This window comes from Mesoplodon bidens (genome assembly GCF_964165515.1).
Source record: "Mesoplodon bidens genome assembly, chromosome: 4".
Lineage (NCBI taxonomy): Eukaryota > Metazoa > Chordata > Mammalia > Artiodactyla > Ziphiidae > Mesoplodon > Mesoplodon bidens.
The window spans coordinates 52,104,244-52,127,707 of record NC_138160.1 but is presented as its reverse complement, the minus strand read 5'-3'; the positions used below and the strand labels follow the sequence as shown (position 1 = coordinate 52,127,707).

Below are 23,464 nucleotides of genomic sequence, written 5' to 3'. Positions count from 1 at the left end.
CTCCAAGGTTTGCTCACCTTCTTTTTATTCATGGATTTAAACTTGAGATGAAGTGGACAAAATATAAATTACTAAAATTTATCTAAAATTAGAAAATAAGAATAAACCAAAAAAAACTTTAAAAATTGAAATAGACCTTAAATATCTTCTCTAAAACTCATAAAAAATGGGGGGGCAGTCCAGGCAAAAATGATCTAACTGGCAAATTTTACCAATTCCTTAAGAAATGGATAATCTTTGTAACTTATATAATTGTGGTGGCCAGAAAATATAAAAGGAAGATGAGCTCTGCAAATAAAACATAACCTTGACACACTAACTAGACAAGGAGATATAAAACTACACAAAGAGAGTATAAGAAAATTACATACCAATCTATTTATGAACACAGATGATAAAATCCTAAATAAAATATTAGTCATGGAATCCATCAGTGATGTAAAAGAATAATACATTTTAGCCAAACAAGATTATTTTCAGGAATTCAAGGATGATTCAAAATGAAATAAAAAAGCCCTATTCAATATATTTTACAAACTGTAAGATTAAAAGAAAAAAAACACAGGACCACCTCAAAATATGCAAAATAAAACTTTTGGTAAAGTTCAACATTTGGTCATGATAAAAAGACAGCAATACTTAGCATCCTAGAAACAGAAGGAAATTTCATTAACCTGATAAAGAAAGGGCTTACTGAAAACCTTAGCAATTATAATACCTGATGGTAAAACTTTAAAAGCATTCCATGAAAATTAGGAAGAAAACAGAGACAGTGATGCTATTTTTCATATTATTCAGCTTTAGAACACAACAGAAGAAAAGTAAATAAGAGGTATAAGGATTGGGAAGATTTAGTAAGTGAAAAAGAAATTAAGTGCCTGTGACACCGTTTTTCTTTTTTGGGCTGCAGATGTTTCCACCTTCTTAGAACTACATTACTCATTTCTAACGTACTATTAGTTTCTCAGTCTGGGCACTTATTATATAGGTGTGCTCACTTTGTGAAAATTCATCAAGCTATATGCTTGTGATATGTTTATTTTTCTACATGTATCTTATTTCATCAACATAACCCCATGCTTGCCTCTGTTTGAGAAGAGTGCGTAAAGAATTCTCAGTATGGAGCAACGTCTACAGTAACAATTTTCATCATCTGGTCCTGGTTACACTGTCAGTGTTTATGATACATGGAAGTCGAGGAATTCCATCGACAGAAGGAATCAGAGATGTATTTTCCTACCTCTGCTTATAGGGGGATTACTTATCCACCACCAAGGAAAAAATGGAGAATGGGGAAGATGTAGGAATGTGTCCCTGCTGCTCTCTCATTGTAAAAGTGACATATGTGAAAGATCAGGTTATATGTGGATAAACGGTCCACAGAATGACCAAAGAATTGGTTAAATGCTAAAGAAGAGTTTGGAATCCAAATCCTACACAATTGGAAATGGGTCAAGATACAAAAATCCAATTTAAAGATCTCTCACATAGGGACAACACTTTTGTATGTTTGTATTTCATGCAAAGAATTTGAATGTGAAGTATTCCCACTTTTCTACCGTAACAGTAAAGGAAGAAAATTTTAAGCTAGTGTTTTCCAGCAGTTTTATCATCTTTACATGTCACTATCTAATTATTTGGGCAGAGAGAGGGAAGAATGAATAGGTAAAACATAGCAGAATTTTAGGGCAGTGGAACTATAATACAGTGGTGGGTACATGACATTACACATTTGTTAAAACCTACAGAACTATACACAGAGTGAACCCTAATGTAAACTATGGACTTTAGTTAAAAATAATACATCAACATTCAATCATCAACTGTAAAAAGTGTATCACACTAACACAAGAGGTTAATAATAGGAAAAACTGTACAGGGGAGAGGGAGTATATGAGAGCTTTCTATACTTCCTGTGCAATATTTTTGTAAAGATAAAACTACTCTAAAAGTGTCTTAGTTAAAAAATATAATTATTTTGACATATAATAGCATTATTTACTCAAAGTTATTAATATTCATTAACAAATGGGAAAGTATACTTCTGCCTTGTTTATTTAAATGATTGAAAATAGTTTTTCCTTTGAAATCTTACATTAACATTGGTTTTCCAAATGTAAGAAAAACTTCTACCTTGTCAGTATGATACCTGTATTAGTTTACTTGGGCTGCCATAACACAATACCACAGACAGGGTAGCTTAAACAATAGAAATTTATCAGTTCTGAAGGCTGGAAATCTGAGATCAGGGTGACAGAAATTTTGGGTTCTAGTAAGGGCTTTCTTTCTAGCTTGCAGACAGCCACCTTCTTGCCATGTCCTCACATGGCCTTTCCTCTGTGCATGTGCACTTCTGGTGTCTCTTCCTCTTCTTATAAAGACAACAGTCCTACTAGATTAGGGCCCCACCTTTATGAGCTCATTTAACCTTAAAGGTCCTATCTCCAAATACCATCATATTGGGGGTAAGGACTTCAATATATGGATTTGGGAGGGAGACAATTCAGTCTATAACATTCCTCCCTCTTGTCCCCAAAATTCATGTCCTTCTCACATGCAAAATATATTCACCCTATCCTAACAGTCTCAAAAGTCTTAACCCATTCCAGAATCTACTCCAAGTCCAAAGTATCATCTAAATCAAGTGTGGCTGAGATTTGAGGTATGATTCATCCTGAGGCAAAATTCCTCTAACCTGTGAACCTGAGAAAACAGAAGAATTATGTACTTCCAAACTAAAATGGTCGGACAGGCATGGGATAGACATTCCCATTCTAAAAGGGAGAAATCAGAAAAAATAAAGGAAGGGGTGACAGGTCCTAAGCAAGTCCAAAACCTAGCCAGGCAAACTACATTAGACTTAAGGCTCAACAATAATTCTCTTTGGTTCAATGCTTTGCCTGCTGGGGCCCACTATGGTGGTGGCTTTGTCTTCTGCCCACTGGAATGGGTGGCCTCAAGCCCTTGGCCATGGGAGGCAGCTTTGCCCTTGAGGCCATGTACAGGGACATGGTCTGCTGAAACTGAGAGGGTGACTCCACTTTGAAACTCAGGAGGAGACAACTTTACCCTCTGGACCTGAGTGCCCTGGGCCTATGCAGGCAGTGGCAGTCCTGCTGATCTCTGAATTATCTTCAGGATCATTTTTCCCTTTTCTTGAAGGATAAAACATATCTGCAGCCAATTCAGTCTAGAACAGTACCTATAAAACCCAAGCCAGTCTTCTCAATCTTGACATTATTTGAAAGCCCATGTTTTATTGTATGTCTTTCCTTTTATAGAATTCATAGAATAAAATCCTGTGAAAAATATTGAGTTCAAAATTTCTCAAAAGGTAAAAATCATGCTAGTGAACAAGAAAGAAAAATCAAAGGTGAAATGGCCAAAGAATCTGGAGCTCCCTTAACAATTATCTATATATTTCTTAAAAACTGGAACAAGGTATAAACAAAAAGCCAACAGAGGTAAAACTGACAAAAGTGTGGAAGGAGCAATGCATACCAAATTAGAAAATAAAACACTAAACTGAATTAGCCAATTCAGACCATTTCAAGGCAAATAATATCTCTAAATTTTAGGTTTGTTTGTTTGTTTTTAAGGAAAAGCTAATGAAAATGCACTACAGATAAAGTCTGCTGTCAACTTTGACTCTCAATACCATGTTACTACACCTAAATAATGAAGCATCTATATCTCTTATGTCTGCTGAAGATTGGTTTGAAAGTAGGAGGTCTATGGATACATATGTCAGTGGGAGCACATTTAATGCTGATTAGATGGGACTCCTCTTTAATGTGCAAACAAACTAGACGTGAGCTCTTACAAAGGAATGATGCCATGGAGAAAAATACAAACTGTCAGTCTTAGTCTGTTGCAATGATGATCATAGTAAAAAGTCAGAACGATTTGAGGACATTTGAGTATTTTCTTTATATACACACCTTTCCTGTATATATAACATTAACAAAAATACGCTGATGTCTGGCAGGATTTTGGAGAGAATGACTACAAAAATCAGAGAGAAAATTACTTGCAGAAAAGGAATATTCTATTACTGATTCAGAAATCCTGCCCATACCCCCTGGGGCCTTATATTAAAGATGTGTATATACTTTTTTTTGCTTAAAAGCACCACGTTGCATTTGTAGCCATGAGACTGAGGCACAATTTGTCACCTAAAGGTTGTAAACTGGAAGTGCTTGGTAGATTATGTCTCCATGAAATAAGAAGCAGTATTTCTTTTGTAATATAAAGAAATGTTCTCAGTGTAAAAGAAATCTCATTGTTATGTAGGACACAGTAACCTCAGAAGTCATCCACAAATGTTTTCCAGAAGTGGGCTTTGAAGCCAATGATTGTTCACATAAACAGAACATCATGTGTAATAACTCTGTTGGGAATAAGCTGCACAGATACTGGTTATTTTGTAAAATTGATACCATGTCAGCTCCCCCTGCTTATGTTGAATCTTCTTGATGTGTGTTGTGAACACAGAAGAACTGGAATAAAATGTGCTCAACTCCAAGCAGATACAGAAAAGAAGCATTAATAACACTGCAATCAATGGTCTGTGAAAAATTGCAAAAATATAAATAACTGAGTTTTCAAAGCAGCAGTCACTACACTTGTTTGTAAACTGTTTAAGAACACATCAGGACCCGAAAACTAATGTTACATTAGGCAGAAATTAAAACAGGGTTTTACAGATATAACTCAAGTCCTGTGGAATTTATATGCCTTACATGGTTCAATAGATATTTTTAGAACATGTATTATTTAGTGAAAGCTGGCTTGTAATTCAGGATCCCTCTTACATTAGCTTTCAATCTTTGTCAAGGGTATCAGATACTTTTCAGGTACAAATAGGAGACTGGATCAGGTGATTTCTAAACTGTTAATTCTATAATTCTAGACTTGGTAGCTTCAGTGACTAAAATGGTAATTGAAGCCTCCAATTTATTAACTCTACAACTGTCTAAATCACAAATTACAGAGAGACGCCTCAATTTTCTTCAATAACTGTTGGTTTACATACTTCAGGGTTGAACATGATAAAGTCAACTTCAACAACTTTAACTGTTTAAATGGTTCTGCATACACTTTAGTGTTCACATCGAGAGACATTTTTCTTGGAAAGAACCCAACTTTTGTTGACAAAGAATTATTCAGTAGTTCAAACTACCTTATCACCGTCTGGTCACCTCTACCCACACTCCCTTTTCTTCCCTTCTACCTTCCCTGGGCTTGCTGAACTCTTAGGTATAATACAATGCACATTCCACCTTAAGGAGAAAAGGTAATATAAATTTGATGCTGTAGTAGCTACCAAGTTCATTTACACTCTCACATAGCTTCTTAAACTACACACTACACTTGAAGTTGAATACCATCTCTTTATTCTTTTAAATTTCTCCTTTCCCCTCTTCTTTCTCACAAACATACCTCAGACACTCAGTCTTGAATGCTCACTGCAGTCTTTGAATCCAAGTGACACCTTTAAGAATTGTAAAAATATCATTGAAGAAATGTAGATACTTTGTAAATTCTGTATTTTGATTAATTTTGCTCAAACTGCTACCACTCTGGTAAAAGAAGGAATCCATTCTAAAAATAGATGAAAGTAGTAGTATGTAGCACCCAAATATTCACTTATTTCTCACATGCTACTTCCTTAGGAAGAAAACATACGAAAAGGTAGAAATTACATACAGAATTAATAGAGTTATGAGGAAAGCTAAAATATACTTTCAAAATGGTGTGTGTCTATTTGTTCTCATATGTAAATCTTAGAAATCACCATATGATGAGTCTACAAAGTTTTGTTCCGAGCAATAGGTATACTCATATTTGGAGATTTTAGAGCAGACTAGGATACATCTGAACATATTTTTTTTAAAACTGCCAAAAATATTTCTGATTGACCAAGAAGAGGCAGTAGCAAGAAGAAAATAAAACCAGGTGATTTTTTAAAATTAATTTTAAGTTGTGTTTTAAGGCTACAGATATTCACTCATTCAGTGAATATTTGCTGAGAACCTACTGTTTTGTCAGGGAACACACACACAAAAAAAATAAAAATAAAAATAAAACATGTACTGTGAACGCATATGAGAGGGTAAGAGGGGTTCTAAGCCAGTTGGGAGAGAGAGAGAGAGTAGGCAAAATTGTCAGGGTTCTCAGAGGAAAGTATCTAATTAAAGAATTGATGCTGAGGTCAAATGCAGCCTTGTTTCCCCAGGTGCTTCTCAGGCTGATTTCTTAGAATGGAAAATAAGAGCTAAAACATATTTACTTTATGTAAAATATATTAATATGATATGAAGTATGGTCTTAACTGAAAGCTGATAATAAGTAAGTTGTGGAACTCACCATGCTTTTATTGGATGGCTATATTCTTTTTGATGGGTCAAGTATCAATAATCAAAAAAGGATTCAAATGAAAAATTGGTAACAAAAATAAGCACACTGGCTTCAAAGCCCTTTTTTCTTCTGGACAAAGGTGTAGTTACACAGAGATGCTTTTTGCTGGATACAGAGGCAGCTATACTAGGTTACTGCAAAAGATTGCCAGATAATGGAGACAAAAAAGTAGTAGGTATCTCCTAGCAGATAAAGCACTGACCTGGAAGCTAAGAAACTTGGGCTTGTTTATTTTACCTATTTATCCCATCATCTTCCCCACAAAAGGGTTTAAAGCTCTTGGCACTTTCATTGTTTGCTTCTGTCTTTCCTGAACAGCCTTTATCTTTGAGTAGTTCACCTGTTACCTAAGCCTCTGTCTATTAGTGACTCATGTCACTACACCACCAGGTATTATACTAATGTGTACATTTGTTTCTTCCTCTAAGTTGTAAGTACCCAAAGAAAGGGCATAAGCAGTATCTCAAATCTTCATAGTCCTTTATAATACCACATGATGCTTTTTACATGCCTATATATGTTGTTGACATGAATTAGAGGCAACTAATTTTCTCACTCTGGGCACTGAAAGGAAATTCTAACAGATCACATATAAACCACATTCTTCATTTCACATAAATTCACCTATGAGCCAATTCTATGACTAATTTCATTATACTGCATTACATGGGGAAAAAGTCCAATTTAGAGACTAAAATATAATTAACATTTTCATATGATTCTAGATGCATCAATAGCTTGTCCTAATATACAAGGTGCTTCCAAAAGATTCTGCCCCTGCCCTACTAAACTCTTACTTACTCATAATTACTTAAGGATAGAAAAGAAAAATTGGATAAAGTAGCACTTTTTTTTAAGCCACTTAGTTTCTGGTATTTTTTTCATTTCCATTATGGTTTATTACAGGATAGTGAATACAGTTCCCTGTGGGATACAGTAGGACCTTGGTGTTTATCTATTTTATGTATAGTAGTTTAAAGTAGCACTTTTTAAATGGCTTACTAGATTTAGTTTTAAATAAGATTCTCTGAGTATAAAGCGGAAATGTGGTTATGAAACTATCAATTTAACTCTCCTACTAGATAAACTCCATTATAATGGAAAAATGTTGCTACAGTAATCCAGCCAGAAGATAAGGCTCAGATTGGTGTGATAGCAGTGGTAGTGGTAAATAATGGTCAAATTCTGGATATACACTGAAGGTAGAACAAACAGGATTTCCAGACAGACTGAATATGGGGTCTAAGAGAAAGAGGAATCAAGGATGGCTCCAAATCTTTTTTCATGAGCAACTGTAAGGATGGAACTGCCATCGACTGATATGGGGACAGATGCAGGTGGAACAGAAAGGGCAGATCAGGAGTTCAGTTTTGGATGTATTAAGTTTGAGATGTCTATTCGACTTTTACAAAGAACTGTTAAGTGTAAACTGGATTCAAGAATCTGGAGTTCTGAAGAATGTCTGAGCAGGAGCTTTAAATGTGGACAGGTTCTCTAAAGCCATGAAAATGGATGAGATCTATAAGGTTGCAAGTATGGATAGAGAAGAGAACAAAATCCTGAGCCCCGAGCTCACATAGATTTTCTGGGGATCTAAACTTCCTCTCAGTTATGTCTATTAACTTTCACTCATTTCCCCCTGAGTTTTGTAATTCTGGAATATGAATTCATCTTTACCATGAGACAACTGTGGGACCTTGTTTGAGGATCTGCCCCTCCAGGAAGAACAGTTTCACACTGAATCTGCCAGGTGCTTGAGGAACATCACCAGCACAGGAATAGATTTTAGGTAAGTTTCTCAGTTTGGGGCCCCTTGGCTCACCCTGTTAGTATTCAATATAAATCCAAGTACTAAAACCTGAAGTTAAGGATTCTCAGGTGATTTGGAGGATGTCAGAATTGAAAATGAATAAATATAGGAAAAGAATCTACAGACTATTTCTGGGTGAACAAATAGTTGGTGAGGAAAAATTCTCCAGTTCAAAGGTATCATGCTAATAAATGTAGGATGATTAATATAATCACCATTTACAACCCCTAATGAAATGATGGATTTAAGGGAAAGAAATCAATGGATACTAAAAACATTTGGAAAAAAGGATGACGGAGCATTTTATAATGTATGTGTAAGGCTATTACCACCTGAACTCAAAGATCAATCTTAACATCACTTGAAAACAGGACAACTGTACTGGTTTGCTAGGGTTACCATAACAAAATACAACCAACTGGATGGCTTTAACAACAGACTTTTTTTTTTCCACAGCCTGGAGACTAGAAGTCTAAGATCAAGGGGCCATCAGGGTTGGTTTCTTCTGAGCCTCTCTCCTTGGATGTTAGATGGCTGCCTTCTCATGTGTCCTCACATGATCTTTCTTCTGTAGGCACATACCCTGGTGTCTCTTTGCAAGTCCAAATTTCCCCTACTTATAAAGACACCAGTCAGATTGGATTGAGTCCACCCAAACAGCCTCATTCCAACATAATCACCCTTTAAAGGCCTTATCTCCAAATACAGTCACAGCCTGAGGTACCTACTGGGAATTAGCTCTTCAGTATTTGAATTTGGGGGGATACAATTCACGTTATAACAACAACCAAACATCTTGTGCCTCCTGATGTAATGCAGCTGAAAATACTGAGCACCACCTCTAAAGTATTCTTAAAATAATAATAATAACCTGAACTGAATCAAACCTCTAAATCTAAGAACCACTTTATTTACTACATGAATAGAGGAATGTTGAAATGACACCATGAGGCCACAACTAGCCAAATACAGAAGGTAGTTAATTCTACAACTTGGTTTTCTCAACAAATAAATTCATTTTAAAAGAGGGAGGAGAAACTTAAGAGATTTAAGATGTCTAACAAATGCAAAGTGTAGACCTTGTTTGAATCTTGATTCAAACAAATCAACTCTAAAAAAATATTTTTGAGACAACCAGAGAAAATTATACATGAACTAGGTATTAGATGATATTAAAGAACTGTTAATTTTGTTGGACACAACAGATAAAACTGTTGCTATGTTTTTTAAAGGTCCTTAGGCTAGAGATAAATATTCTAATTTTGAGTATTTATAGGCAAAATTGTATAATGTAGAAACAAATTATATATAATGCAGAAAAAAGGAACAAGAATGGAAGAATAATAATAACTATTAAAGCTGGTTGATGGAGACATGATGATTCATTATGCCATTCCTCTATTTTTGTGTATGTTTGAAATTTCTCATAAAAAGATTCTTTTAAAAAAAATGAACAAACAGAATTTTCAGATGCGACTTTTCTCTACCATCTGTTCAGAGACTAAGCCAATATAGACTTCCTCATAATCTCTGTGTCTGTGGATGCTGTTTTTTTTTTAACCTACTGTTTTACTGAAAATGTTACCCTTCCCAAGCCCTGGCTTTACTCAGGGGTCTCAGTTCCCAACTGCCTGCCTCATGTGTACCCAAGGCCTTGGCCTCCTGTATGAGTATATTAGTGAGACTAGCAACCTCACTCTAACACTAAGGGTAGCTTTTATGTCATGTGTCTGTTGCCAAGCTCTCTCCACCTTTCTTCTTCTTTTTAGCTCCTGGGCTTTCTTTTACTTTGTTACAAGTTCATCTATGCATTTATGTAGTATATAATCAAATATTTCTAGTGAAGTTCTAGTATTTGTAGCATAGGTTTTCAGGTTATCATAACCAGAAGCCTCCCCTCTGTTAACCACTGCAAGAAAAACTTCTAATTCCAGTTATCTGGCAATGTCACTCAGAGTTATGGTCACGTTCCTTAGGATTTGTTCTGCAAACATCAGAATTCTGAAGGGAAGGGGCAAAGGGAGAGAGGAGGATTAAAGTGAACTGAGGACAAAAGATACCTTGCCAGCTTTTTCAAAAAGGTAGAATGTGGGCTTCCCTGGTTGCGCAGTGGTTGAGAGTCCGCCTGCCGATGCAGGAGACACGGGTTCATGCCCCCGTCTGGGAAGATCCCACATGCCGCGGAGCGGCTGGGCCCGTGAGCCATGGCCGCTGAGCCTGCGCGTCCGGAGTCTGTGCTCCGCAACGGGAGAGGCCACAACAGTGAGAGGCCCACGTACTGCAAAAAAAAAAAAAAAAGGTAGAATGTGACGGAATCTCTCTAACAGGTCAAGGAATAAATATGCTAAGAGGAAGATATTTCATCCCATATGCTCTATAAACAATAAGCAAATGTGTGACCTCAAAAATTCTAGGCCAAGGACTTCCCTGGTGGTGCAGTGGTTGAGAGTCCGCCTGCTGATGCAGGGGACACAGGTTCGTGCCCCGGTCTGGGAAGATCCCACATTCCGTGGAGCGGCTGGGCCTGTGAGCCATGGCCGCTGAGCCTGCGCGTCCAGAGCCTGTGCTCTGCAACGGGAGAGGCCACAACAGTGAGAGGCCCGCGTACCGCAAAAAAAAAAAAAAAAAAAAAAAACTCTAGACCAAAAATTATGGTTCTAATCACCAAGGCTTTACTTTTTGAAAATCTGAAGCATTTTATCCTCCACACTGAAGGCAGAGCCCTTGTTGAAAACACATAACAAACCATTACTTTCCTGCACCCTTCAGGGGCTTCCCAGTGCTCTGCTGACCAGGCTGCTGTCTGTCCTCAGCCCCAGTCTGCTCTACAGGCCCGCAGTCCAGACTTCTTTCCACTCCACTGGCTCACTCCCCCTGCTCCTACCCCTGGATCCCTGGAAAGCTTGCCTCTGGCCTCCAGGGAATAGAGCCATATCCTTCAAGTCTCAGCTTAAATGCCTCTCCCTGGAGAAGAAAGGGGAGTGGGTCTTCCTTGACCTATTTTTTTTCCCCCAATGACCTTTCCAATTCCCCTTCAGAACATTCATCATGCTTTTAATTACTTGTTCCATGTCTGTCTTCCTTGCTGAGTTGCAAACTCCTTAACAGTTTATAACAGTGCTAGCACAGTTGAATGAATGAGTGAATAAGTAAGCAAGCATAAGCAAGACATTCTTATGCATTCAAAAAAAGCCATTCTTTCCTTACCCTGCTTAAAGTCAGGATACAACTTACTGACATCACCAGGGTAAATTTAGCAAACACCACCAAAGGAAGCTGGTCTCAGCCTTTTTTTTTTTTTTTTGCGGTACGCAGGCCCCTCACTGTTGTGGCCTCTCCCGCTGTGGAGCACAGGCTCCGGACGCACAGGCTCAGCGGCCATGGCCCACGGGCCCAGCCGCCCCGTGGCATGTGGGATCTTCCCAGACCGGGGCACGAACCCGTGTCCCCTGCATCGGCAGGCGGACTCTCAACCACTGCACCACCAGGGAAGCCCTGGTCTCAGCCTTTAAATGCTGTTATAGAGACAATTTTAGAAGCTCCATTTTAGAATATGATCTGAGCTTCATGACATCTTATGTGGTTTGATGACTATATATCACTGGATGTGTTCAAATTATTTATAATCCTCTTTATGAAGCTATCCATCAGAAAATAATACTTTTCTCTTTTTAATTAGCAATGGGACAGAAAGTAATATACTCTCCATATTTTTTAAACTAAAATCTCTACATATAAAGCATGGAATTATTTTAAATACTACTACTATTTTTGAAGACAGTGATTACTAAATGGCATTAGCTCCTTTAATCATCAGGACATTCCTGTGAAGTAGGGATTGTTAACTCCGTTTTATAAATGAGGAAACTGAGGCCTAGAGAAGTAAAGTAACTTCCCAAACTATCTCCATCATTTTATGAGGAGGAAGTTCCTATTTCTAGAATCTTGAGATTTCTAAGGACAAGAGAAGTGAGGTCGACTGAAGTCCTTACAGAGAGTTCAAAGTTGGGAAGGGGGAAAGTGCTCTCTATTAAGTCATTTACTGGAACAGAGAAGGCAACAAACATCATTGGCTGCCCTCCTCTGTCTGCTGGCATCTTAGGTGACTACAGTAAGAAAAGCAGAAGGTAAGGCATGGAAGCAGTAACTAGCTCTAAGCTTCAAGATCTATATTGTCATGACCAGCTTTTGGGTGACATGACAAATACACTTCTTTAGCCATTCTAAAAATAAATCAGGACTCAATAAGTTAACAAGAGTCCACAAAAACTGCACACACTCCTATCTAACCATATGAATTTTAGTGCATTTTACTTTTAACATTTGCTTTGCCTTTGCTTACTCCCCGCTTTTTTGCAATTACAGAATCTACATCATGATATATCCAATTTGCTATCATTTATTCTCCTGTTCTTATGAGTTTACCACTGTCTGGCAGCAAATGTTTCTGAAGACAGCTATTCTAAATAGTCCTCCAGCATGGATCTCCATGGAATTCAGTGATACCTAGATGGTGTGCTAAGATGAAGATTTGGTTTATAATCCTGAAACAGCCATGCTGCACCAGTTGTTTCTTCTGTCTTTCCATTCAGTGAGGTCCTTAGAGGCTCCTGAAATAGGCAGGGTTTAGCCTGCCTTCTTTAAATGTTTCTAGACATCTAAGGCACTTACGTATCTTACATTCTGAACAGCTATTCTGACTCTCAGTAAATCCAATATCCACAGTTTCACAACAAAACTTTTAATGGTGATTAGTAAGATCCCCTAACAAAATTGATTTAATTAGTGAAATTTCTTTCTTTAAAGTTCAATTTTTTGAGAATCACATTATTTAAGAAAGTAGCCATTGTACTTTACCCTTCATACAAAATCTTATAAGGAACCTCAAAATATCAACGTGATAAAAACAATGAGGGGGTTAAATATTTCACTGCTTGCAGAACCCCTGAACACAAATTGAGCACTAGAGATATAAAATACCATATTCATGTGACTAATATATATCAAGTCTGAAATTTATGTTACATTCCAATTCCTTTCAATAATAAATCTTCTTTTGTCCCACAGTATTTCAGAGGTTTCATCTTAGATTGTTTTATTTCTTTTTCTTTCTATACATTTCAATCATGGGGGGGATCTACCGAGACTTAGTGTTAGACAGACAAGGTGAGGAAATTACCCATGGTCACTTTTCTGCCCACCTGCTCAGATCTACGGTGGCAGAGCTTGTTGATACACAAAGCACTCAGTCCAGTTTCCCTAACAGGCCTTCACCACCTGGTCCTCTGTTCTCTACTCTGTTCTTCACAAGGGGCATCTTGCACTATCTTTTATTGCCTGTTTCTCCGGGAGCGGAACTGGCATGACCCATGATGCTGCTATGTATTATCACCAGGGTTCTGTGTGTCTCAGGTCTCCAGATGCTCTGCAACACCCACCACAAAGGCCTGACATTCTGCCTAGTGGCTTCTTGGAATTTGCTGGGAACCCAGAAAGTGAACTGCCTGAATTTATCAGGCAGTCTGTATCAAGAGGTGAGGGTGGGATAGGGATTTGCAGGTGCTGACGTAGAGAAATTCCCTTCAGACGAGGACAATCTGCTTCTTAAGGTTACTTCCCCCCAGCTTCAGTGTTTTAGGAGTTTTTTTGCTTTTTGGTTTTGCGGTGAGTTTCCATTTTATTCTACATTTTCATAGGAGCTTTAAGAAAAATGAGAAAAAGCTACATTGGAAGCTGCTATTTAGATGCTGTTTTTGAACTGGGAAACTTTTTTACACAAACTGTTAAGAATTAATAATTTTACGTATATTCCAGTGATAAAATGTGTGCCATGTTTATTTCTTCATTTATTTATTTATACTCTATCTAGAAGGAATTTATGAAAGTAAGGAAGACAGCTGCAAACCTTAGAAAGACCAAGGTTATGACTACATGTTGAGTCATAAAACTGTTTCAAAACACAGAGCAAAATACTGAAAAATTTTAAATACTGTTATCTTTTAAAACTTCAGTATAAGAAAATACAAACAAAATTAAGAGACAACACACAGACAGGAAGAAGAAACTTACAAATATAAGCAAATGGTTAATATCTACAATGGATTCTACAACACAAATTTTAAAAAAGATAAATCTCCAACAGAAAAATTAACACAGAATATAAAATCACTATTGCCAGAGAGGAAACCCAAATGGCCAACAATCATATGAAATGTGCTCAACTTCACCAGAAATTAGGAAAATTAAAATTAAAACAAGATACCATTTCATGCCCATCACAAGTCTGACAAGACCAAGTGTAAACATAATACAAAGCAACAACAAAAATCTCATAAACCACTATGGGGAAGTATAACTAGACACAAGCATTTCGGAAAGCATTTTGGCAAGATCTGCTAAGACAGAACGTGTATATGTGGGTCTGCAGTTCTACTTCTAGGTTTGTATGTATTTAAGGAAATATTACATCATAAAAGAATGTTCACTTTCGCAACATTTTGTAGTAGCAAAAAATTAGAAACAACCAATGTTTCATCAATAGGAGATTTGACAAATTAATTTGTGCTCATTGATACAATGGAATATTATATAGCAATGAAAGTTGATAAACTAAAGCTACATATATGTAGAAAAAATTCCGAAGTATGTTAAACAAGGAAAAAAATGGCTGCAGAAATATACATGGTAAAGAATAAAACACACAGCATAGTAATAGCTACAAAAAATTACAGCATGTGCAACAATGTTATAGTTTGTTTACTGTTTTATGTATATATAGCAAAAGTATAAAAACATGAATGGGAATGATAAATACCAAGTTTGGATAATGGTAACCTCTTCAAAGGGATCTAAGGGGGGCTTAAATTGTATCTGTAATGTATTTTCTCTTAAAAAAATCAGAAAAAAATAAAATGTTAATATAAGGTTACATGGTGGAAACATGGGTGTTCATTACATTATTCTCTATACTGTATATTTAGAAGGTTTTATATCTATATTTTAAAATTTAAATTCATTTGCCTTGATAATATGGAAACCACATATTTTGCATCCTATATCATGAGCACCTCTCAATGTGAAAAATCTAAAACATCTTTTTTGCTTTGAAGAGTCCATAAAGCAGCACTAACTTTCCATTTGAGCCTTAATTACTGAGGAGTGCTACATGTACATTAAAGGGGGAGGGGGGAACTACGACCAAAATGATTACCTGTGCTAGTGCTTCTCACATTTGTGCATCTGAAATATCTGAAAGCTTTTTAAAAGAACAGATGTTCAAGATTTATCTTAAACCTGCTTGAAACAGAGTATCTGCAATGAGAACCACATACACCAAGACTGAACACCACTGATCTATGAAAATGGCACAAAGAGAAAAATGAGCAATCCTGACTAGTTCAGACAAATCATGTGGTTAGAATGGTGAAGGGGTAGTTTTCCCAATGACTATGCAGACAGTTCTGTGTCTCCCACCTGGGCACTGTACAAGCAAAACACAAAATATGAAAAAATGAAATCACTGAGAAGACATGCGTAATGATACCACACCAGCTAACACCACAAAAGAGGGATAGTGGTTCTTATGAAATGCATCAATCATAAAATAAAGTGTTCTTGGATGTTAGTAACTGAATTAGACTAGAAAGAAACAGGTATGCCTTTTATGAAATAACAACAGCACAAAAAGGCTTATGTAACTGTAATCAAAACACTCTCTAGATGATATGATTATGGCACTGGATATTCTTTGCCTCCCTCGCCCACCACTCCAGAGGTACTTTCCACCCTACCTTGCTCTATTTCCCAGGAGGCTGACTTTTGACCTACAAAAATAGGGCCCCCTAATATTCTGCCTTCCAGTTGGATTTGCCAGTGGGAAGCACCACCAGGAAATCAGAGGGCTGGAAGAGAGTGAAGCTGGGGTATTTATTTCCCCATCCTTCCCAATCACAGAAAGGCCAGAGGTCTAGTCGGGCAGCGTTCCCCTCAGAGCTACCCTCTCTGGGTTTCAGTCATGATCCAATCCTCTCACCCCTTCAGGCCTAGGGATGATAATGGTTCCCACCATTGTTAGTCCTGAGATGCTTTACCATCCACTGTTGGTTTATTTTAACCCAGGAACACTTCTAATATTAATCTTCTGAACTACTCATTTTGAGCCTGCTATGTATTTTCTACCAGAACGCTGACACAATTATGAAGCATAAAGATATTCTACCCTACTCTCTAAGTAAAACATCTTTTGTAGATCTAACCTTACAAGTTGAATATGTCCAGCTAGTATCCAGAGTTATAGGTGCTATACATGATTCAAGAAAATATATATTGAATATTTGACCTGTGCCTCAGAGGTAAAAAAAACTAGGTGGAAACCAAATTCATTCCTACTCCTGGGCATATATCCAGAGAAAACCATAATTCGAAAAGATACATATACCCCAATGTTCACTGTAGCACTATTTACAATAGCCAGGACATGGAAGCAACCTAAATGTCCATCAAAGGATGAATGGTAAAGAAGATGTGGTACATATATACAATAGAATATTAGCCATAAAAAAAAGAATGAAATCATGCCATTTGCAGTGACATGGATGGACCTAGAGATTGTCATACTGAGTGAAGTCAGATGGATATCATATGATATCGCTTACATGTGGAATCTAAAAGAAATGGTACAAATGAACTTATTTACAAAACAGAAATAGAGCCACAGATGTAGGAAACAAACTTATGATTACCAAGGGGGGGGAAAATTGAGAGATGGGGATTGACATACACACACTACTATACATAAAATAGATAATAAGAACCTACCATATAGCACAGGGAACTCTACTCAATACTTTACAATAACCTATATGGGAAAAGAATCTAAAAAAGAGTTGATATACATGTATGTGTAACTGATTCACTTTGCTGTATAGCAGAAACTAACATAACATTGTAAATCAACTATACTCCAATAAAAATTAGTTTAAAAAACAAAAAACAAATTCAAGGCCAAAATAAAAGAAATTATCAGAAACAGAGAGTAATTAACAAATAGAAAGATATGGTAAACTAAAAACAAGAACTAGGGAGTTAGGGAAGGATTGCTGGGAAAAAAGTAGTATTCCACCTGGGTCTTAAAGGGTAAGAGAGAATTTAGATAGCATTAGCAAGTAGAATGGAGAGGAATGGGCATCTTGAGCAAAGAAAATAATATAAGCCAAAACACTAAATTGGGAAAGGGCATGGTTGTTGGGTGAGCAAAAAGTATAATGCCAGACTAGAGCAGAGCAAGCTTTATTTAGGACTCAACAGCCTTAGCTAGTTCTAAGTCAGACAGGTGAAACTATACAAATTTTAATTATACAATTTATACATCTTCCAGGAGACCAATGGTCTGGGAAAGAATAAAACCAAAAATTCAAGCAGAATATGGCTAGAAAAATATACCTTAGTTTTAATTTCTAACTCTATTAAATAAACTTTAACACAGTCCCCAATTTACTCATTATACAATGGGCCCACATATCTATACTATTCATCCCATGCTGCCTAAATTGGTGTTCATATTTCAATTCTGGCTCGTCGGAAAATTTTTTTCACCAGGTTTATGAATAGGCCAGGAGATTCTCAATCAGAATAAGCCTCATGCTTATCTCAGCAATTTTATGAGAGAAGTTTTGAAGTTGCTTTTAAAATCCGTGCTAATGACCTACTGCTTGTTTCTAAGGTTTTTCCACCTGTCACATCAGGGAAAGAGATTACAGAACTTGAAGGCAGTTCTATTATTAATAATCTCTAATATTTCTGCTTGCTACAGAGAAATTTATCAAGACAAAAAAAAAATGCAACAGCTCCAGTTTCCTCAGCTACATTTTGTAAAAGACTCACCATTCAAGTAATTTCCGCAAATATTTTCTAAAATCAAGAAAAGCAATAAAACATCTTGTTAATTATGTGGCTAATGTTTACTGTACCAAAGATACTTAGCTTTGGTTAATATAATATTATTTTTGTACACATTATTTTATACTAGGACCAAAAGAAGATATTTTAACGTGGGCATCTTTACGTCACCATTTTATTGGGGACTGCCTACTTATTGGGGCTGTTCTGATGCAGGGAATTCTGATGAGACCTCAAAAATGAACTATTAACCTTCTGAAATGAGAAAAAAAATCATGTTATACATAAAACAGATATTCTCATCCCTTCCCTCTGCTGTTTTCCTTTCTGAACCAACTACTTTCCACCCAAAGGTGGCAATTAAAGATGAAGTAAGGTCAGAGATTAGAGTGAGGGTCAGAGGCAAGGTACAATTTATCAGTGGAATGAGATGGGCATGGAACATTACGTGGGAGACAAACCCCTGTATATAACCAGAAGGTAATGTTTACCATCACACTTGCTCATCTTAGAAAGGGCCATGCTAGGGGAAAATTTCTGCTTGTCAGCTGATAATTTGTCACTTCAATAATCTGCATATCAAAATAGGTGATTTCTTTCAAAGTTACCATTTACTCTCATTTAAAAAGAGAGACTTGGCTGCTAAGTAATGGAACATTTTTCCATTTGAATATCAAAAGGATAATACCCCTTCTTTTCATATGCTCCTTATTATGTATTTATTATTCAATGGAATGGAATTGGGTATATTTGCAGCCACAATACTATCCCTGTTCTCAAGCTACTGACTGCATGGAAAATTCCCTACTTCTGATCCCTCAGAGATGATTTCATATGTTTATCATAAAACTCCTGCTTGATGACTTTAGAGGACTAGGCCAATATCTCCTTAACTGCTAATATAGTTATAACAGACTTCTGACACTTATATGATATATAATATGTATAATACAGATACAAAATTTTCAAACAATCCAGAAATGAAGAAAATGAACATATCCAGTAATTGGTGTGATCAAGAAAATCTCTCCCACACACAACTTGCTAATGATTTTTTTGAAAGTAGCAATTTTGCATTTTGATGAGGCCATTTTGACCTAGCTATATTACACTCAAAACATATAATGTGGAGCTAAATTTTGATTCTAAATTATTATACAGATTTACACTTGCATGTATGTGAAGTTCAATTTTTCATATGAAATACAGCCACAACTTAATACAGTTCCAGTATTATATGTGCTTTACTTAATGTATTCTACTTGAATAAATTTATAGGTTGCAATCCAAATTATTACTTTCAAAATGTTTAACAATATGCAAATGTACACATAGATATACATATATGTATTACAAATGTATACAAGCCTACAAGTAAGCAGTGCCCATTTCAGGGTAGTCACTCTGGGTAGGTTACTTCTAATAATCTTGCCATTAATTAAAACTATTTTTTAAAAGATCTTTTGATGTGGACCATTTTTAAAGACTTAATTTGCTACAATATTGCTTGTTTTATGTTTTTTGGTTTTTTGGCCCCGAGGCATGTGGGATCTTAGCTCCCCGACCACGGATTGAACCTGCACCCCCTGCATTGGAAGGCGAAGTCTTAACCACTGGACTGCCAGGGAAGTCCCAAAACTATTTTTAAGACACCCTTTCAAAACTGTCTTCATAGCCTTCATGGTAACTGTTTAAATATCCTTAATAGCAATTAAATCTTGAAGGTAGAGCTGAGTTTTGCAACCATGCAGAAATCATTCTGCCAAGTTTAGCAAATAAGAGATGTTCAAACTGAGTTACAGTTTTTGATTACAAAATATAAACCAAAGACAAGTACTTATAAAAGAGATTCTAAAATCATGTTTTTATGTTGCTTGTAAATCAACTAAATTTTTCAAATATTCAGTAATTGTGAATAGCAGCAGCACTTTTGGAATAAGTATTTAGCCTCCTAAAATAACTACCTGAAATGACCACCCTAAAAAAAACATAACTGACAGCATGTTTGGGGGAAGGGGTAGTGTTTCATGACCCTATAGTCACACTTCGAAGTCACAAAGCAGCTTTCTTCCAAGGAGTTTAAAATATTTTCCAGACACTACTTCATTAATTCTCCAAATATCCCTTTATGAGAGATAGGGCAGATTATCATTCTTTTTTTTTCCAGAGTGCTGAGTGAAGATGGTGTAAGGGAAAGAGAACTGTGTTTATTCCATGAGTCAATAATTAAGTCTAGTCATACTGTGCCCTAAAATGTGTGCTATGTAGTTAGAAAAATTTAACTGAACTTTTTTTAGCTTTATTCTGTTTGATAAAAAGGCATTATATGAGGTAGATGTGTCATAAAATATTACAGGGATTAAAATGATTATTAATTCATTGCATACTTGACTGGAAGAATTATTGCTTGATGTACAGGAGTTACTTATTAAAGAAGCTAGTGTCTATCCTCAGATACACTCATAAAAGGCCTAGTTAAGTCTATTTTATCAAGGGAAAAAAGCTTGTTTTTTTTAAAGACTCTTTTCCTTGAATTTTAGAAGAAAAAATATCTTCACTTTGAAAAACCAAATATATAAATGAAACAGACGAAGAAAAATGGGGCAATAAAAGATCTATTGGCAAAATCATTTAAGAGCAAACCCTAGGGAAACGGGTAAATTGTCGATGGCTCTGGAGAGAGAGCACAACATAATATGCACATGAGTACAAGTTAATTTTCATTGAAATTATTAAAATGATTATTCTTCTAAATGTTTAATTCTTTTGTATGAGAAAAGAAAACTTGCTGCTCAGGCATACCACCATTCCACTTATTCATTAAATAAACATTTAGAGTCTCTGCTATGATAATCACTAGGTATACAGGGGCTCCCAGTGGCCCCATTTTTATATGGGAGATTAATGGTTTGACAGATGAAAAGACAAACAAATTTAGTCCTTACTACGATTCCAATGATCCTATTCAACAAATGGAATGATTCTGGTCTTTTAAGTATCACTTTTAGGGGTACTAGTCCAGGAATATGAAAGGACTCAACTCTATTTTTTTAAAGAAAGGTTTTAGTAATTAATGAGTAAATAAAAATACACCTATTAGAGGGGTACTCAGCGCTACATTTTGTTTGAGGTTGAGTGACTGACCGGACTGAGGACAAGTCTCAGTCAGATAAGCTCTAATCACAGCTCCCACAAGGGCTGCCTGCTTATTTTTGAAATAATCACTTTTCCTCATGGGTGCCTTAGCTGTCTGGTCTATAAAATGGGTAACTTAATAGTAACCTGTCCACACAATGATCCTTTGAAATTGACTAATGAATGCTCTCCCAGGTGTTAAAACTATTAGATGCTACAAAAATATTGGGTACTGTCTCGAAAAGAACTCGGTGATATACACGTTAGAGCTAATGAGGGCGCTAATAATAAATCCCCGCCACGCTATGGACCCTCTCCCCACCTCTGGCCCGCTGCATTTCAGAGCTTACCCATGACCTCTGCCTGACAACAAGTCTGTATACTCCGGACCCGAGGCTGCAACAAAAGCAGCTGGAACGCCGATACCGAAATGGACCAGACAAAAGAAAGTGGGTCTGTGCGAAGGGAACGGGCCGTGGGAGGGGGTGTGTGCCGACTCTCCCCACAAGCTCTGAGATGAAACCGGACACAGAGCCTCAACTCCCACCTGGAGGGCGGCCCACACCGGCCCCAAGGCGCCCCACCGCCGCCCCGCACGCCCCCGCCGCCTCCCGGCTCACATTTCCAGACCCCGTGTAATTCCACCCTCCCTCCGGGTCGCGCCCCGAGGCCGCCGCCGCCGCCGCCGCCCCGCAAGCCTCAGGTGCGAAAGTTAAACCGCCTCCGCATCACCTGAGGCCGCGCCGGGAAGCGGCCGGGCCGGGCCAGCCCAGCCCAGCCCTCGGCGCGTCCTCCCTGCGCGAGAGTAGGGCCCGAGCCGCCGCAGCCAGGCAGGGCCGGGCCGAGACCAGACCCTCGGGCGGCCGCACCCCCCACCCCGGGCTCCAAGCCGCCGGCCCTCACCTGCGACCGCGTCCCGGAGCCGTCCGCTCCGCGCGTCGTCCCGGAGCGCCCGGCCGCCCGCAGCCCGTCTCTGAGGACTCGCGGCGGCGGCTCCGGCGGCTGCGGCTCAGTTGGCGGCGATGCAGGTTCGGCGAGACGGGAAGCGACAGGAGCCAAACCCCGCGGAAAGCGCTCGAGCTGCGCCGGCGGCCCGGAGCCCGCGGCCTCGGTCTCGGTTCACGGGCGCTCGCCGCCGCCTCCAGCTCTGCGCACCCACCTCAGCGGGTTCCGGCCCGAGCCGCGCGTGGGCAGCGCCCCGCCCCGCCCCTTCGCAGCCCTGACAGCAGCGCCAGCTGCGCCGGGCCGGGCGGCACCGAGGGAAAGTTGTGCTCTCTGGTCATCCTTTTACCAGAGCAACAGAAGTTGCGGGTGCCTGCTTCTCCTGTGGCCTCACCCAGCCCCTCCTGTAGTTCAGAGCTCCGAGCCCACCTGCTGAGCCCATTCCCTGCTCAGATCGTCTGGCATCCCCCGACCCATCTCCACGCCTAGACCTTTCCTAAGGCAGCGCCACTATCTGAGTTTACTTTTCCCTTCTGATGTCACTGTCCTGGTTGCTTACCTTCTTATGCCTAAGGTTCCATCCAAGTGCAACTGGGATTAACTACTAAAGTGGTTTGTTTCCACTCTTGACAAATTACAGTTTGTAGGTGAGTTAATGACCCGCGGTAAATCAAAAGCGCTTAGTCAGGGAACTAGGGGGCTACTTTGAGTAAATGTGGACTTGTCAGCACGTCGTGAACTCTGGATTCAGAGCAATGAAAATAGATGATCAAAAGAGTATAAATAAGGTTTGGAATATAAAAAAGCAAGTTTTATTAGTTGGCTTGAGGAAGGGGAACGAAGCTGGGTGGGGGGACCTCAAAGGACTGTACAGCTTTCTCTGCTAGATATAGACATTTCCATTTACTTGACTGGCTTATTTAGAGCCTTGTTCCAAGACTAAGGTGATATGCAATGATTTCCCCCCTGAAAATCCGATGAAATCAACAACAGTAACAATACCGAACAAAAACGTCACAGGAAGAGAAAACTACAGACTTTATTAATATTGATACAAAAATCCACAACAAAAAACTAGCAAACCAAATCCAGAAAAGTAGAAAAAGCATTTTAAAACATGACCAAGAGGGATTTGTCTAAGTAATGCAAGGTTGGTTCAATAAAAAGAACTATCAATGTAATACACTCTCTTAATAAAATAAAGGACAAAAACTACAGGATCATCTCAATAGATGAAGAAAAAGCACTTGACAAAATCTA

The 23,464-nt window shown here is 38.1% G+C and overlaps 1 protein-coding gene across 2 annotated transcripts in view; it reads right to left on the bottom strand.

Annotated features, from left to right (window-relative positions):
* Positions 1 to 22,259, bottom strand: part of RNF180 (ring finger protein 180) — a 277,857-nt gene extending 255,598 nt beyond the window's left edge. For both annotated transcript variants that reach the window (XM_081232400.1, XM_081232401.1), the window contains exon 1: positions 22,166 to 22,259. The gene's annotated coding sequence lies outside the window, so the exon portion shown is untranslated. The remainder of the gene's footprint in view (positions 1 to 22,165) is intronic.
* Positions 22,260 to 23,464: the final 1,205 nt, after the last annotated feature.